Source organism: Panthera pardus, unplaced genomic scaffold (genome assembly GCF_024362965.1).
Source record: "Panthera pardus isolate Hobbes unplaced genomic scaffold, ASM2436296v1 HiC_scaffold_21, whole genome shotgun sequence".
NCBI classification, from domain to species: Eukaryota; Metazoa; Chordata; class Mammalia; order Carnivora; family Felidae; genus Panthera; species Panthera pardus.
In genome coordinates this window covers 21,471,050-21,487,243 of record NW_026526777.1, presented here as the reverse complement: position 1 = coordinate 21,487,243, position 16,194 = coordinate 21,471,050, and the positions used below count along the sequence as shown (strand labels likewise).

The following is a 16,194-nucleotide window of genomic DNA, read 5'->3' as shown; positions in this document are numbered from 1 at the left end:
TGTGAGCACTACTATATTAAAAAGCGGTCACACACTGTCCAGGGCCTGGCCCTTCAGGAGGGGTTTTTGGAGTGTGTTGCATGCCCTCTGTTGTTGCATATTTGGCTGTGCTATCCCACTACTTGTAGTGGTGGACTGTTTGGACCGTCCAGCAGGTGTGCTTTGATTTGTTCATTAAAGTAACCCTGGAAAAAAGGAAAAGGAGGGGGGGCCTTATCTCATACAAAGAAGAAAATGAAAGAGGTGAAAAAAAAAAAAAAAGACCAGGCAGAGAATCAAAGAAAGTATAAGGGCTTAATCCAGAGAGAGAGGAAAATAAAGAAGGGGATACAGAAAAGGTATCAAAAGAATAGAGTAAAAATGCCTGATTAAACAAACAACCAGAGCAGAGAAAGAAAGAAAGAAAGAAAGAAAGAAAGAAAGAAAGAAAGAAAGAAAGAAAGATGTAAATATATATAAAATATATATAAATTATATAAATTTATATAAATTTATATAAATATATATTATATATATTTATAATTGACTAAAAATCAAATCAAATCAAAAACTATGAGCCTCATTCCAAAGGGAAGGGAAAAAAAGAGGAAGGTAGAAAGAAAAAGAAGGGAGAAGGAAAGAAAAGCAAAAATAATAATAATAAAAATAAAATTATTAAACAGAGACTAACATACTAAACCTGTGGACAGTCATCTGTTGGTGCCTGGGACCAGTGGCTGCACACGTCTGGAAGAGAAGCTGTCCCGTTAGATCAGTGTCAGTCCCAATCCAGGAGATAAGCAGTTACCAGGCACGGAGAGGCAGGGATGGTGTAAGCGGGTCCCACCTCCTCTGGGCGCCGCTGTCCCTTCCCTGAAGCCACACCCTGTTGGTGATGGGGAGAAAGACGGCCACACCCCAATCTCTCCTCCCCGGACCACGCGTCTCACACCACACTCTCGAGGCAGCCCTCACAGAGTGGCACCGGCAGGTGGCTTGTCCTGCGGCACCGTCCCCTGCGCCTCCTGGGCCCTCAGTGAGGATTCAGAACCTGATGTCTTAAAGGATCCCACACCACATGGACCAGGTTCCGGGGTAGTGCCACTCTGCCCTGCCCATTGGCTGGTGCGGCCTGCAGGCTCTTTCGTCCTTGTTGGGGGCAATATACCCTCTTCCCACAGTACTGAAGGCAGGAGACCGTTTGCTCACAGTGCACCCCTGAGATGGCTACTATGCCCCAGGGCTGGCTCCCCACCTCCCCAGGCCAGGCAGAGGCCTCGATCAGGAGAAAGTCCCGCACTTTCGAGAACTCCAGCCTTCAGCTCCTAAGGCCGTTCACAAAGTAGAAACTGGCACACTCTGTACTTCTCATTCCCCTGTCCAGGGTCCGGAGAGGTTTTTCTCTTGTACTAACAATACTACAATCCACAGCTTCTCTTTCTCTCCCTTTTGTCTCTGGCAGAAGGGGTTCCCTCCCCTCCGTGCCCACACTGTTTGGTCTCCCCCAATTTGCATACACGCACCTCAGTCCCTCCAAGCTGTCTCCCTCCACCTGTGGACATTTTTCTGTCACTCTGCAGACTGACTTTGTGGGTGTTCAGGTGTTCTGACCTCAATACTGCCGTGTTGTGGGTTGAGGGAAATCCTGGTCCCCCTACTTCTCTGCCATCATAACTCTTCCTCCTAATTTTTAAAACAACGACAGTATACCTATGAAATACAAAACCTAACCTTTGTCAATGCCCTCCAGCTAAAGACTACCAGGAACACACATCTAATTGGACAGATTGGGTTTATTACTCATTGCAGCAATAAATAAAACAACCAATGGGAAATTGATGGGCATCTCAGTAAGAAGATATTAGAAAGAACTAACAGGATTTAGGTTTATGTTAGGTGATTTTGAGGAGAATTTACGGAAGCCGTGCTTTGTTTTAGGTTGGATGGGGTCAGTAAGCAGGGGTATTTCTATGAATGGATACCTTAAATTTTATCTAGTATGAGGAAAGACTATACTGAGGCTAATGATGCAACTGGTATTAAAAAGAGAGAGAAGAAGAAAAGAAAGAGAGAGGGAAAAGCAAAAGCTGTGGTCACTCACTCAGCCAGGACGTGACTTTTCTTGTAGTATGGACCATATTCATGTTTTTTATTCAGACATCGTTGGGGGTGGGCTCGTTCTTGCCTTGATCCATCATGGTCACAGACTGACTCCGTCTAATTTTGATATTCTGTGAAATTTTGCAACAGACCCAAAGAACACCAAGGTCAAGCTGGGAATTCTTGAGCAGCCCAAGGAAACACAAAGACCTAGCTGATAGCACCAGGGTCTGCCTTTCACATTCGATTAGAAGGCACAAAATACATGAAGAATAAAATACACCTAACAAAAGTCACTAACAACCCAGTTTTTAAATTAATGAACTAAGACTTGAAAGTAGCTTCCTTAATCTGTAAAAGGGTGCCTGTGTCCATTTCCTTTTGCTACTGTAACAAATTACCACAAATCTAGTGGCATGAACAACAGAAATTTATTACCTTACAGTTGGAAGTCTGCTATGGGTCTCACTGGGTTAGATTCAAGATGTCAGCAGATCTGTTCCTTCTGGATGCTCTAGGGGAGACTTTCTTTCCTTGCCTTTTTCAGCTTTTTGAGGCCACCCACGTTCCTTGCTCCTGGCCCCTTCCTCCATTTTCAAATCCAGCAACAGAGCCTAGGAGTCTTTCTTATGCTGCCTTCTTTCTTGTTGTCTCCTCTGCCTCCCTCTTCTTCTTACAAGGATCCTGTGATTTTAGTGAGCCTATCCAGATAATCCAGGATAATTTCCTCATCTCAAGGTCATCTGACTATCAAACTTAATTTCCCTTCCCATGTAACCTAACATATTCACAGGTTCCAGGAATTAGGATGTAGACATCTTGGAGGAAGGAGGGGAAGAGGGCAGGATTGGACATTATTCTGCCTACCACAGCACCTTAAAAAGCCCACAGCAGATGTAAAAAAAAAAAAAAAAAAAAAAAAATTTTTTAAATCAGGACAAAGAATGCCTATAATCACTGCTTTAGTTCAACATTGGAATAAAGGTTTTCAACTTGTCACTGCAATGTTTCTCGGACTACACCACATTGCCATGGCTAGTTTCTAAAATGCAAGCAATGGTCCTAATAACAATCTACTCACAGTTGCACACAACCTGAGAACACACATTTTCAGTAAGATCTAAGTCAGGGCTAGCAAATGCATAGCACCACACCTCCCACTTGACTCCTCAGCCGCTGGGGGATGTTATTCACATAGCCCTGTACTCTCTCCCATGGATCAGGGACAAAGACACAGAGTCCTCTGCAATGTATCATTTGCAGCAACCACAACCTGTGGATAAGGGCTGGAACATGAAATGAAATCTATTTGCCCATCCTGATCTAGACGAGTAAACCCTGATATATAAAGGATGAGAAGAGTCATTGCTTTTGTTCTAAACCTCACACAGCAAAGTGGGAGTGGGAAGTTTTACAACCAGATTTAACTTCCTAAAGATGTCACAGATCTTTAAATTGGTATTTAATAAACCTCTAAGGGCAGTGGAATAATATTCCCTAGACTCATTTTATTCTTTATGCAAAAAGAGCAACCCCAAATTGCAGCATAGCCTGCTTAAGCTAGCATCTTTTCTATATATATAAATATTCATATATATATTAAACCTTTTTCCTTAATGTCTAAGGATTAGACACCAGGGTAAAGGTATTACAAGACTAGTTTTTTATTTTTATTTTTCTTAATTTGTTAATTTATTCTTGAGAGACAGAGCACAAATGGGGGAGGTGCAGAGAGAGAGGGAGACATGGAATCTGAATCAGGCTCCAGGCTCTGAGCTGTCAGCACAGAGCCTGACGTGGGGCTTGAACCCTGTGAGATCATGACCTGAGCTGCAGTCAGACGCCCAACCAACTGAGCTACTCAGGCTCACCACAAGACTAGTTTATTAAGGTAACTAGCTAATATAAGATGCTAATAGCTCAATTATGAATACTTGATCTTATTCATCAGGAAAACAAATTGAAAAATTCAGGCAAGGGCGCCCGGGTGGCTCAGTGGGTTGAGCGTCCAACTCTTGGTATCGCCTCAGGTCATGATCTCACAGTTTCCTGAGTCTGAACTCCGAGTTGAGCTCCATGCTGACAGTTCAGAACCTGCTAGGAATTCTCTATCCCCCGCCCCTCTCTCTGCCCCTCTCCCACTCACACTATCTCTGTCTCTCTCAACATAAATAAACTTAAAAAAAATAATAAAATAGAGATAATAACAGTATACTTCCTAGAATCTAGTTCCCCTCAAATCTGTGTACTTTCTTTCTGAGAAGCCTGAAACTCACCAATGATTTTATGAAAATAGAGACTGTTTTATTACCCAACTCTGTGGTATAGTTCTCTTCTTCTTTCCTTTTCTTTTCTTTTCTTTTCTTTTCTTTTCTTTTCTTTTCTTTTCTTTTCTTTTCTTTCTTTTTTCTTTTCAAGTAGGCTTCACAGCCTGTGTGGAGCCTGGTTCAACGGGCTTGAAATCATGACCCTGAGATCAAGACCTGAGCTGAAATCTGGAATCAGATGCTTAACCGACTGAACCACCCAGGCACAAGTGTTGTATAGTTTTGCAATAATAACTTCCTCCCAATAGATCTGTTTTCTTCCCTTACGATGATATTGTTATATACTGAGTCTTAAACTATGATCAAGTGGGAAAAAATCCATAGAGCATCCTCAGAGGTACTTTTACACACTGACTGTCACATACCACTCGGGGGGCGGGGGGGAAGAGATGGGGCACCTGGGTGGCTCAGTCGGTTGAGCGTCCGACTTTGGCTCAGGTCATGATCTCACAGTTCGTGGGTTCGAGCCCCGTGTCCAGCTCTGGGCTGACAGCTCAGGTCCTGCAGCCTGCTTCAGATTCTGTGTCACCCTCTCTCTGACCCTCCCCTGTTCATGCTCTTTCTCTGTCTCAAAAATAAAAAAGATAAACATTAAAAAAATTTTTTTTAATAAAAAAAGAGAGAGAGAGAGAGATTCCATTTCTGAAATTGCTCTGGCAGAGCCTAGCTTTGTAGAACCACCTTACCTCAGGGTAAGAAAACCCCTAGACAGGGTGGATAAAAATTTAAATTTCTCATAGCTGAGTACAGGTAGGTAGAGTTTCCACAGAATGATAGAGACTTTCTTTGGCTCTTCCCTTCCCTAAGTCTAGGAAGTTTTGGCAAGTTAGAAAATAGGATAGTAATCACAGCAGTCAGACTAACCTTTTTTCTGTAGACGTAAGTCAGTTTATCACTCCTTTGCATAAAGCCATCCCATTGCTACCCATCACATTTAGGGGGAAAAAAAGCAAACTACTCGGCAAGACCTATCAGGCATTTCCTGAGCCAGTCCCTGCCTACTTCCCTCTCTAACCTCCTACCATTCTGCCACCTGCTCAATGGACCAGCCTTTCTGCTTTCCCTCTAACAGGTGAAACTAATTCATGCCTCAGGACCTTTGCACTTGCAGTGTTCCTTCCTGAAACAATCTTCTCTGAGATCTTCACATGCTTTATTCTTTCACATCATTTGTGTCACTTCTCAAATGTCACTCACTGAGTTTCTTCCTGACTTCCTAGCTCAGAGATCCATTCTATTTTCTTCATAGCACTTATTACTATGTACTTGCACATTCTGTCTATTCCGCTGAAATGTAAGTTTCAGAACAACAGGGAGGGACCAGACACCCGAATAGTTCCTAGTACTCAGTGCACACTTAATCAATGTGGGTTAGGTGCTTAAAATAAGTGCCATTTCCTTAGAAAAAAATAAGTCTGGTGGTTTCTGCAAATGTCTCTCCCTTTTAGGTCAGTTTCCTACTCCCTAGATTAGGTTCTGACCCTCTAAAATCACATCAACCCCTTATCTCACTTCCCCAACCCTACTGGTTCAGGTCACCCCACAAGTCATTTGGGAAATGGCCAATGCCCCTTTAACGTGGTATGCCTGAATTTTGACATCACAAGAACTGCCTTTCTCCAAGAAGTGACCGTGAGTTAAGCAAGGAAACATAAAGCAAGATGTGATACAATGTAAATGTGGGGGTTTAGGCATGTTTGGATGTTACTGCTTATATAAAAGCTTTTCTTCCTTTAATAAAAATAATACTTCAATATGGGAACTCTAAACAATATATTAGCCAAGAGAAGAAAATAAAAATTGATCATGATTCTCTTAATCAGAGAGCCACTGTTAAAACCTTGGTATTGTATATGTATACCTTTGTTTTCTATTTATGTATATACTCTACATCTACCTTTGTAAGCTACTTTATTTTAATCTAGCAATATATAATGAGTATTTTTATGCCATTAATTATTTTTCCATAGCTTGATTTTAATTACTTTGTCAACAAACATGTATTGAGCTTAAATGGATTATTGTCCTTGAGCAAAGCAGGTGGGATTCTCTGGGGTCCGGCTTTTTACTGCAGCCTCCTCATGGAGAAATGGCAACAACAGGCCAGTTGTTTTGGAAGGCAAAAGAACACGAAGATAAAGATTTGGGGGAACTAAACATTAATTTTAGTTCTATTAAGAGTTCCAAGATGAGGCTTGACAAAACACAGAAGGAGTCCGTCCAGAATAGGTAACCAAGACTCAAAATACTTCTTGGTTAAAATAGAACTCATCTACCAGAATCATGTTAAGATCAAGAGCAAGACAAAAAGGACATTAGAGGGAGAATGGGAAAGGCGGGGGGTGGGGGGGGTGGGGCGGAGAGTAGGAGACACAACAGAAGTGTGCTCTCCGTAGGAGAGTAAAATCCATTGTCCAGAGCCCCGAACCAGAAGAAAGACTCATTGGAGGTATGATAGGTGAGCAGAACCCAGAGGGCCCAGTGACACAGTAAATAAATAGCTTCAACTTAAGCCACAAAGGGCTTAAAATGGGGAAGCCTGCTGTCAGGCAGGACCCACAAAAGAAGGTTCAGTGCAGATCCGGTGGTAGATGTGGGTAGAGCAGGAAAATAACGATGTCTGGGTCTTATAGAAGGGAGAGGCCTGTGGACTTCAGGAGGCATAGGTAGTAAGTTCCTCAAAGACAGCATTGAATTTTTCAGCCACGTGCCCAGGTTCCACCAGTAGGACTACCAAGAACATAGATGAGAAAAGAGAAAACTTCACTGTTGTTATAGCAGGAGGGTCAGTGTGGAAAGGTTATGCCTTGCCTTCTGGCATTTAGCAAAGCTTTATGCAAGCTCTAAGCTCTATCTTACAGGTGCTCAGGTTGGTTAGGGAGAAACAGGAAGAAGGATACAAAAACATTATGTGCATGAAAACAAATGCCCTGAAAGCCTCACAGAGCCTCTGTGTGGGGTTCTCAGGTGAAGGCAGTAGGATGTCTTTCTCTGACTTTGAATGCTACATTCTTTTCCCAGTTACCCAAGCAGCTGGCCTCGATCCCTAATACCTTTTAGAATGTATGTGTTTACTCATAAGTGCCTCTCTCTTCCTGGAGACTAGATAGGAGCTCCCGGGAAACAGGGCATGTGACTACACACTGAAATGCCCCTCTTGCCTCAGCTCTGAGGATCTGTTGCTGGATTCACTTTGTCTCAGTCTTTTCTTTTTTCTTTTTTCTTTTTTTCGAATGTTTATTTATTTTTGAGAAAGAGAGCATAAGCAGGGGAGGAGCAGAGAGAGAGGGAGACACAGAATCCGAAGGAGGCTCCAGGCTCTGAGCTGTCAGCACAGAGCCCAACATGCGGCTCACACCTAGGAGCCGTGAGATTATGACCTGAGCTGAAATCAAATGCTTAACCGACTGAGCCACCCAGGAGCCCCTGTCCAAGTCTTTTTTATGAGGAGAAAGCCAGACCCCCCGGGGAGGCGGCTTAGTCCTTCAGGTAAACAGACTTTGCCAGCCCAGTTTACCAGGCACACCCAGATTTACTCTTCACCTGGCCTCCCTACTAACAGCAACCCCACCCCTGTGCTCACGTATCCTCTACCCCCACATGCGTTTGAACCATAACAAAGATTAAATAGCACTGGGGTTGTTATGTGAACTCAACCACAATAGATGACAATGGCTCAAGGAGTAAAGTTGAAAAGCAGAGATGTCAACCAAGATAACTTTGCCTATGTGTTCAAATGGAATAATTGGAACACCTGTTTCTCCTGCTTCAGGAAAGCCCGTGGCCCTACCGTCTCTCTACGGAAATGCTTGCTTCTCACTCAGTCACATCCGGCTCAAACTTTCTGTATTGTCTCAATTCATCCCATGTTTGGAACATCTTGCCACACAGTACCAGGAGCACTTTTTGCACACTGTATCACCTCATGTTGGACATTACCTCCGATCTGTTCGCGCCCCCAAATGCCACCAACAGAAGGTGGCATATGGAGCAGATTTTAAGTATAAATTTCAAGTAATGGGAAGAGTCCACAGCACATCATTGCCAATAAAGTCTAATAGTAAATTCGATTCTTGGAGCATTTCGACTGCTTTCCCACCTACTTTTCTCTCAGGTCTCCTTCCTGAGAAGAGCCCATCATATTGTGACCTCCCTCCTGCTCACCTCTGACCTCCTCTTCTTCCTCAAGTTGCTCTTACTTCTTCTGGCAGAGCCATTTCATTGTTCACCATTTTGTTGTTACACACTTTCCAGATCAAAACCTTAAAATTTTCCCTTCCTCCTCTAAAGTAGTCTCGGTGGTATTATCCTCTGACATAACAAGTATCTCTCTCTCTCTTTTAGCAAGTATCTCCATAAGAGCAACTCTAGCACTGGTTATTAAAAGAACATTTTGTTATCCTGCCATAGCCGGAAAAGAAGAGAATGTTTGGAAATCCTCTAAACCTAAGGTTGCATTCTTTGGGAGAAAAAATATTTATTACCCTTCCACCCCAGCCCCTCCTGTACAATGAATGACCCTCAAACCATCACGGCCACGCAGAATCCAGCTCTGGAAGGGAAGGCACACCTCTGGGTGTGACGCCATGTGTAAGGAAAGGTGGAAAAACAAGAGGGAAGGTGCATCTGGACACGACAAAATATATGCATCCAAAGCTCCACGAAACAGCATGAAACCCAGTCTTGCTGAAATAAAATCCCATCTGTCCCACACAATCATTTTCCCCTTGTTAAATAAGATGCCAAGTTACTTTCACCAGATTGGCATTTGGCCTATGCGAGAACAAACAGGAGAATCTCCCTAAGTTTGTTTCTGGATATGAACAATGGTGATTGCTGCCGTTGTTTGTGGAACCTCCCTGTCAAAGCAGCTGAGCGATTGGCAACACGCGGGCATGGGAATGGCAAAGCGGGCCCGCCAGTATCTATTGCAGTCATTTGCCAGGATAATGTGGGCTTGTCAATTACGCTGTCAGGCAGCAACTTATGTTGAATTTGAAACAGTAAATGTCATACAAAAGCATAAGTGATTTATAGATGAGAGTACAGGAGCACTTAAAATCTGCAATGTAATGAAATGAGATACCAACAGATTGCATGTTTTGTGGTTATTACCACAGAGGGGGGAAAAAACCCTCTAGAAAAGAAATAACTATTTGAGAGCAATCAGCTCTGAAGCGCGAACCACTTCCCACCTCACCCCCTCTCCCAATTCTTGGAACACTCAGTCGATCTATCAATCTGACTAACTAATAACGCCTTGGTACTTTACTTTAAGTAACAAAAGCTACAGCACTCAAATCAAAAGTCTGCTCTCCAGTGCACTTTGCAGCCTCACAATACACCATGTGACAAAATGCAAAAGGCCTTGCTAAAGGCAAGGGGGAAAAAAAAAACAGAAAAATTCAAGGTAGGTCATAAGCTAGAGCTAAACTGACCTATTTTGATACAGCCAAGCTTCCATTTGTTTTTTGAGGCTTGCCCTTTGAAACCACATTGTTACATTGAAATGTTTGCTTCTGTTGCTAGATCTGCTTGCAAGAACAAAACAGGTTCCTAGACAAGAAATCTGAAATTAGTCGCACACCGCGCTCTTATCCTCCGTTGCCAGCTCTGCAATTCCATCCTGGAGGCCGCTCTGACCTGTGCTTCCATTACTTCCTATCTGCTGACAGGACTTCAGTCTCTCTCCCACCTCCCTCTCTCCCAGCTCCCCTGTCCATTGCTCTTGGCTTTGTTTTCAGGATCCCGATGGGGATTCTAACCAGTTTCCATAGCTATTTGACCCCCTTGACTCGGCTTCTTGCACTTGGCTTACATGTTTTATCCTCCCTGTCCCGTCTACACCTCCATGCTGCCTGAGCTATTTCCTGTCTTGCCCTTTTGCCTTGTAGTCTTCCTATTGTCTCGGCTACCTTTTAAATCTTTACCGCTCTTTTTCCTACAGTACTTTTACTGTGGCTCCTTTAATGATATGTTCTCATAACATAGTCCGCAAGCTAGCCACCAAACTTTCAATGCAGAAAGCTCACCTCCCCAATGCACAGTCAAAATTTCTGGCCTCCCCTGCCCAGTCTACCTTGACACTTCTACAGGAAGCCAGGATACTTCTGCTCAGGCAGAAACTCATCATCCATAATGAAACGTAATACAGAACAATTCTAAATTATTCCTGCCCACCAGAAAGAGATGTTGTATTCTTTACTTAAAGAGATGGAAACCTGGAGCTTTCATACAAGCGCCAAGTATATTTTTGAGCCACAGATCTCAACAGTAATATTAATTATTGTTACCAAATGAGGGAGCTCCATAGAGGATTTTCTTGAGGAAAGGGAAATGTTGGAGATTCCAACTTTGATTTTTTTATTTTTTATTTTTTTTAATTATTATTTTTTTAACGTTTATTTATTTTTAAGACAGAGAGAGACAGAACATGAACAGGGGAGGGGCAGAGAGAGAGGGAGACACAGAATCCGAACAGGCTCCAGGCTCTGAGCTGTCAGCACAGAGCCCGACGCGGGGCTCGAACTCATGGACCGTGAGATCATGACCTGAGCCGAAGTCGGTTGCTCAACTGACTGAGCCACCCAGGCGCCCCCCAACTTTGATTTTTAATTCTTCCCTTGCCACGGTGATCGCAATATCAGAAGTTTATGAGGTGGGGTAGTCTTTAGCACATCCTTTTTTGTGTGCTTTTATATTGGGATAAACTGACAGACCACCATGTCTGTATATCTTACAGTTGAACCACCATATCTCAGTATATCCTATGTTTTTGTTTTTTGTTTTTTTTTTTTTCATTTAAAAAATGTAAGTGGGGTCATTTTCCCTAAGGAAAATGGAAATCTCTTTTTTCAAATGTAAGTGCTCTGTTCTGTTTGACATATACTGCTACATTCCTTGGCATCATCAACAAGGAAAACTGGAATATAATAAACTCTAGGATTACATATAATGAGCCATTATCTCTCAACTCCTACACTGTGCCCTTATCATAAGGGAGGTTCTGCTGAAAGGCACATTAACTCCTTTATTTATCACTGAAACTCAATCCTGATGGGTTTATATTTAAACATGACTAAGTACAGTGGGGAATGTAAGATTGAAATGGTTCATGACTCCTTATAGTTTACTTTCTTAAGCAGAATGATATCACACATATAGAAAGAGATAACTACTATGCAAATAAAAAATGAATAAAGGACATTCATGGATAAGCTCTTCAGCAGAGATAAACATCCTGAATTCTTTCACCAAGAAAATTACCTAAAGTGGGAAGTGTATCTAAAATCAGACATAACAATTCAGACTCCTTTCTACCGCTGCTGGCTGGGAAAACCTGGACAAGTTATTTAACTTCTAGGAACTTCTTTTCTTCTCATCTGGTAAAAAGGGATAATTTCTAATCTCTTCAAAATTAAAATGAATTACATAGATAAAAGCCTCAGTAAATGCTGGTCCCTTTTTCCTTGTCCATAGATGCTATTCAAGATTCTCATCAAACTATCCCTCTTAGAGATCACTCTCCAGAATATTGGCCCAGACTGACACCTCCCCAGAACCTTTGCACTTGGCTGTTCCCTGTGCCCAGAAGGCTCATCCCCAAGATCTTCTTCTGGCTAACTCCCCATTATTCACTTTCAGCCCATTTCTGGCCACCTCAGAGATGTCTCCCATGTTGCACACTCTCTCTATCCCATTACTGTTTTATCATCTTTGTGGCACTTACTGCTACATGAACTCCTCTTATTATCTGTTCGTTTCACAATTTATTGATCAGTCTACACACACACACAGAACAATCTTCACGGAAGGAAAGAACCTGAGCACCTAGTTCACTGCCAGATCAACATAGTGTTTATACTCGACCTTGAAAACAATGAAGAGCCAAGTCACTGAAGACAGTGAGGGTTATCATCTCAGATCACACTCTGGCCACAGTGTGAAAAATGGAAGGCTCTGGAAAAGGCAAACTTATGGAGACGGTAAAAAGATCAGTGGTTGCCAGGACTTGGGAGGAAGGAGAGATGAATAGATGGAGCACAGAGGATTTTTAGTATGACAAACTTTCTGTAGGATACTATAATGGTGGATACACTGTCATTATCCATTTGTCAAAATCCATAGGATGTACAACACCAAGAGCAACCCTAACATAAACTACGAACTTTGTATGAAAAGAATGTGTCAGCATTGCTTCATCATTTGTAACAAATGTGCCACTCTAGTGAGGATGTCGATAGGGGGAGAGGGTGTACTTGTGTGGGGGAAGGGAGTATATGGGAACTCTATATTTTCTGTGCAGTTTTGCTGTGAACCTAAAACTGTTCTACAAAATGAAGTCTTTTTTTTTTTTTTTTTAATGGATTGAAGAAAGCAAAACTTTAGACAGGGAAATGGGAATAAGACTGGAATAATCTAGGGACACCTGGGTGGCTCAGTCGGTTAAGCATCTGACTCTTGATTTAGGCTCAGGTCATGATCTCACAGTTCATGAGTTCAAACCCTGAATCAGACTCTGTGCTGATAGTACAGAGCCTACTTGGGATTCTCTCTCTCCCCTTCCTCTCTGCCCCTATCCTACTTGCTCTCTCTCAAAATAAATAAATAAACTTAAAAAAAAATTGGAATAATCCAGGCAAGATATGACGAAGGCCTAACCTACAGCTAGACTCCCACACAGGCTAGGGTTTATGTCCTTTTGGTGTGTAAATGTTCGTCTCAAGCAGAACACCTTGACAGGGAAACAATCCCAAGAATGCGATCCTTCTGGCATCTAATATAATGAGTCTATTACCTACACTGATCTATCTCTTTTGCTTTTTTTAGTTAAAATATATACATATATATTAAACAGCCAGTCCCTATTAATAGGCTCTTAAGCAGTTTATAGTCAACTAAATCCCAAAGATATTTTACCTAATAATATACCATCAAAATACATTTTCTCCATCTTCTATTTTCAAAAATCTTTGTTGGTTTCAAGCCAATCTGCTTGGCTATCATGATTGTTTTGATTCCTCATTTATTCAACATAATATCAGGTTCATCTGTCTCTCGAGTGGGTCACCCACATATTTTATAAGCATGCCTTCTATATTTTTATCCCATTGCAGCAAATGATTCTTTTTTAAAAATTTTTTTTCCAACGTTTATTTATTTTTGAGAGACAGAGAGAGCCAGAGCGTGAGCGGGGGAGGGCCAGAGAGAGAGAGGGATACACAGAATTCGAAGCAGGCTCCAGGCTCTGAGCTGTCAGCACAGAGCCCGACGCGGGGCTCAAAGTCACAAACCATGAGATCATGACCTGAGCCGAAGTCAGATGCTTAACCGACTGAGCCACACAGGCGCCCCTGCAAATGATTCTTTATAAGCAGCCGGAGAGTGGAGGGATATACAAAGCCTAACAGTGCCCTTTACCTCTCATCTCAAGCTATGTTCTATACACTAAATTCCAGGGTAAGCAAGAAGCTGCCATGAATTTCTGTGTTTCTTTATGGAAAACACTTGTGAAAAATTGACGATTGGAAGGCTAAGAGGTCCCGATGGGACAAATCTAGAGAACTTCATCCATTTTTATATAAATGCATTAATCTAATCACTGTCATTTTAGTTGTCAAATCACATTTCTCCATCTGGTCCACAGGCCATCAGGAAAGAACTCCTGGTTCTGGGGGCTGTGTTGAAGCTGGATTGCACGGCTGACTCTGTATGCCTGCTGCACCCTGGCCCCATTTTAGGTGGACACAGCACTGATTAAATCCCTGCCCTCATCAAGCCTACTCTCTAGAGAAGTGACATTCTAGTGGTACCTGAACATTCTAACCTTTGCCATAAACTTCAGGTATTCTATTTATTAGTCTTTCTTAGAGGATTTTCAGGTCAGGATGCCTTTAAAAGTCTATGCCTCTTCTAGATATTGGTCCTTAATTTCTTACCCATTCTAGTTTTATACGTGCCCTCTTCAGATTCTGAGCTCAACAGACTAATTCTGAGATGGAGGCATTTACTTGTTTACACGCCTCCCTGTCTGCATACTGCTCCTGACCACAGCTGGGGACAGACGGATTCACTTCCAGTCCTGGCTCTTCCACTTATTGGCTGTTATTTGGGTGAATTACTCAGCCTCTCACAGCCTTTTTTTATCTGCAAAGTATAGATTACCAGACATACTGTAGAGCTCTGTTGTAAAGCGTAAATGAGCTAATGAATATAAAACACTCAGCAAAGTGCCCAGCATGTAGGAATCCCTTAGCATTTATATACACAAAGCTTAATGCTCTTGATTTATGCTCTCGTTGTGAATTTCTGACAATGTCATCAGATCTCTTTTTTTTTTCTGAAATTTTAAATTTGTGTTCTCACTTAAATGTCCCTTATTGCAGGATATCATGGATTCCTCTAGCCCAGGTAGCCACTGTCTCACCTGTAAGGATGTGGGCTCCATGAGGACCAGGGGCTCGCTTTTCTATCTTGTCCGAAACAGCATCTCCAGCAACTCGGGTAGTTCCTGGTACATAAAAAGGCATGCAAATATTAAATGAAAGAACTGATCCCGTTTAGGAAACATGTGCCTGCTCTCCCTTACTCTACTAATACTAACTCAGGGATGACAAGACACTGTCTCAATTCCCATTAATTATAAATCACTAACCACATTTTCTTGTCTGTCAGAATTAAATAATGAAAATTCTCCTCATCGATGCTTTGCATTTTGAGTGATGACACTGTCATTTTATTAGACATAGAAATAAACTATGTTCTTCTTGAAAGCTGAACACACACTCAAAACTGTTCTCGTGGCTGTTATGTCACGTTTGCAAAAGACTTCGATGGTTGTTGCCACACAGATATGTTTGAACAAGAAAATATAGGACCATGTTATATACAGTAGTTTTGATCTCTTCCTGACATATGTTAAAATCTAACAGTGATAGTATACTGAGTAAGCATAAGGCCACATAGGCCTACTAGAAGTATGAATAGTATAACTCTACAGATTATTCAGCTGGGAAGTTCTTAAGTGTTTACTGAGAATCTACTATGTGGACAGCACTATAGAAGTTACCAAAATAGTATCAAAACACATCTATTCAGGGATGCCTGAGTGGCTCAGTTGGTTAAGCGTCTGACTTCAGCTCAGGTCATGATTTCACAGTTTGTGAGTTTAAGCCCCACATCGGGGTCTGTGCTGACAGCTCAGAGCCTGGAGCCTACTTTGGATTCTGCGTCTCCCTCTCTCTCTCTGCCTCTCTCCCACTTGTGCTCTGTCTCTCTCTTTCTCTCAAAAATAAATAAAATGTAGGAGCACCTGGGTGGCTCAGTCGTCTGAGCTTCCAACTTCAGCTCAAGTCATGATCTCACGGTTCATGGGTTCAAGCCCCACATCAGGCTCTGTGCTCAGCTCTGTGACAGCTCGGAGCCTGAAGCCTGCTTCTGATTCTGTGTCTCACTCTCTCTCTCTGCCCCTCCCCTGCTCACGCTGTCTCTCTCTGTCTCTCAAAAATAAATAAATGTTAAAAAAAATTTTTTTTAATAAATAAAATTAAAAAAAAAAGAAATTTTAAAAACACATCTATTCAAAGAGTAAAACTCTATATTAAAACATACAAATGGCACTTCAACTAAATAAATCTGAGAAACCCAGGACTTCCTCTCTTCTTGGATTCCAGTTTTACACCACAGTCTATTCTAAGGTACAGCGACAGTGGTAGGTTTTATAAAAACCTACAATCTACAATCCACACAGTCCAACCCAAACACAGATCTCCTTGGTTCATTTCCATTT

The 16,194-nt window shown here is 42.1% G+C and overlaps 1 long non-coding RNA gene across 1 annotated transcript in view; it reads right to left on the bottom strand.

Moving 5' to 3' along the window:
* LOC109276546 (uncharacterized) overlaps positions 1-16,194 on the bottom strand; it is a 63,391-nt gene that overhangs the window by 22,918 nt on the left and 24,279 nt on the right. Inside the window, exons 2-3 of the long non-coding RNA XR_002084721.2 lie at positions 14,833-14,916; positions 2,081-2,210 (exon numbers count right to left, since the gene is read on the bottom strand). This is a non-coding gene — a long non-coding RNA (uncharacterized LOC109276546). The remainder of the gene's footprint in view (positions 1-2,080; positions 2,211-14,832; positions 14,917-16,194) is intronic.